The sequence below is a fragment of the Cupressus sempervirens genome, chromosome 10 (genome assembly GCF_028749045.1).
Source record: "Cupressus sempervirens isolate cs-2001-9-10 chromosome 10, ASM2874904v1, whole genome shotgun sequence".
Lineage (NCBI taxonomy): Eukaryota > Viridiplantae > Streptophyta > Pinopsida > Cupressales > Cupressaceae > Cupressus > Cupressus sempervirens.
Genome location: NC_143127.1, coordinates 70,761,954 through 70,764,515, shown reverse-complemented (window position 1 = coordinate 70,764,515; position 2,562 = coordinate 70,761,954). Strand labels below are relative to the sequence as shown.

Here is a 2,562-nt window from a genome sequence, read left to right as displayed (position 1 = left end):
TTCCTTTATTCAAGAGTTAACATAAGAGAGTCATTCATGTGAACTCACAAGTCTTATGGCTCTCTCATCACATAATCTTTGTATAAATAGTTTCTCCTACAAGATAGTCTCAAGCATCATTCTAGTAAACTCAATCGCCATCACCACACAGGAACAACATTAGAGTAGCCAACAAATGTCATGAACATTATTTCTTAAACTTTTGAATATTACAAGTGGATATCATTGTCCTAGCCCACCTACCACTTTACTTATGCCTCCTCCAAAGCCTTAGTTTCCATTTCAAGAGTTTAACAAACAACTTGCAGCTCCAAATCTTTCTCACTAAAATTGTCCAATGCTTGCATCTTCCTATGCTTATGAACCTATTGTAGTCAAATTATGCACAACAGTCGTTTGTGCTTCCCACCAATGTATTTTATCTATAATTTGAATGCTTATTAGTTCAAAATTGTATTTATAAGTATTTATTTAATTTTGAAATGGTATTATAGGGGCAGTTTAAAGAAGGATGAAAGAAAGGCTACACTAAATTAAGAAATGCTTCTTTGAAAGGTCTACTAGTCAAGAAGGCAAGATAATAAGAAAAAATAGGTATTACACTTTAAACATAATAGGAAGATTATGTATTTATCCAAGAAAATATACAGTAGTAGATAATATTCACAAGCAACTCTTTTGGGAAATGCCATTGGTTTTTTTGGGGATTATAGACATGTAACATTTCATATCCAATCAAAAAATGGTTGAATAGAAAATCCTAATTAAAATTATCAACCAAATTTCCAGTTTGTATCTTTTAAGAAGGGAACTCAATTTTAAGAATTTTAAACTAAGAAATTTGAATAACCTTTTTTTGATTAGAGAATGCATGCTTAAAAGAAAATCATTAATGAGTTCATAAAATCATGACAAAATAATCATGCACTTACAAAAATCAAGCGTGCTCTACGCCATAAATGTTTTGGTGAAGGAAAAGGTAATAGTAGTTGCCCAACACTATATATAGCCACCATAAAGAAATGAATAATCAAGCTCAGTGATCATGGATTTAGGCCAGACAATAGGGCCATAGGTCTAGTTGAAAACACACCTCCCAAACTTAAATAGTCAAAACAAGCTTGTTGCATCTCTTTCATTACCTGATCAGGTGAAGCACAAAAGACCTTATATAGTGCACCTACCAAAGTATTTATAGTTGATGGAATAGGCTACATAAATGTAATGAGAATTTTCTAAAATTAGTAACAAATGATAGAAAGAAAGGATATTTATATAAAGAACATAGCTAAAATAGGATATTTATATAGAGAATAAATCTAGATGCAGAAGCAGCTTAATGAAAAGCTCATAGCCTTAAATGATACCATTGGACTAATAGTTTTTCAATATTTATGAAATTGCAACAACATTTTATTGTAGGACTAATTATTCTTACTATTTGAATGGACAAAATTACTCCATCTATTACAAGTAGATCCCTTGTGAAGAGTGTAAAATGATTCCACATACTGACTGAGTGCTAAGGCATTTTGAAGATTATGAAGAGGTTTTAAAAGCCTTTTAAGAACGATAATGTCAGATTATGCAAGAGTCATTCCTCCACTAGTTAATAATTGCCTCATATTGAAAGTGTCCCCCAATAGAAGTGCTCTAAGCCTAGGCAATGGTGAGGCTGGTATGATCTTGTTTGGCATGGTTCGTATATTCCCACTTTCAATAGCAATTATTAATGGTGTTTGTATTTGCTCGGATAGTTGATACATTGCATAACAAATTTAGAGAAATCTCATGCAACAAATATCACCATCTTTAAGAAAGAATACTTAATAAAAATAGGTTCTGTAAATTATTTTGTCCATTTTAATATCCAATATATCCAAATAAATACAAAGCCAATCTTGACACACAAGGAATTGTGTCCAACTTTTATCCAATACCTAAGGATCCACCACAATTTGTAATTACTTTTTTATTTCTCCACTGGAAACAAATGGACCCTTTTTCCCTAGTACATCAACTAAGCAATGAACCTTTGTGCTGATAATAGGATAGAAAAAAATAGGAGAAGGGTCTGCTAGTATGACATGTCCATGATTAGGATATGGAAGCTCATAGTTTTCCAGCACAAGACCAACAAACATGAAGGAACATCTACTTGCATATAAATATAGTGAAACTATTGGTTGTAATAAGTGCATGGGCTAAAGCTCAACACAAAAGAAAGGCCTATTTTTTACCAAAAGGAAAAAAAAGTTCTTAAATTGTTGTATATTAGGCATAAGCTCTCATTATAAAATAACGCTTTACTTCTTGTAACTATATGGAAACTTTCAATTGAGAAAAACATAGTCATATCCCTAGGATGCAACTCTAATATTCAACTAGTTTTCTAAAACTCTCCCTCCCTCCCTCTCTCCTTTTGATGTTAGAAATAATAATCTTAGAATCATTATTATGCCAAATGTTTCGCCAATCCCTACTAGCCCTATGTCAACCACTCAAAAACCTTACAAAACACTTGGAAAACAAACTACAATTTCAAATACCCTTTTTAGAGAT

At 32.0% G+C, this 2,562-nt stretch overlaps 1 pseudogene; it reads right to left on the bottom strand.

Moving 5' to 3' along the window:
* Window positions 1-920: 920 nt before the first annotated feature.
* Window positions 921-2,144, bottom strand: LOC149532628 (squalene monooxygenase SE1 pseudogene; annotated as a pseudogene).
* Window positions 2,145-2,562: the final 418 nt, after the last annotated feature.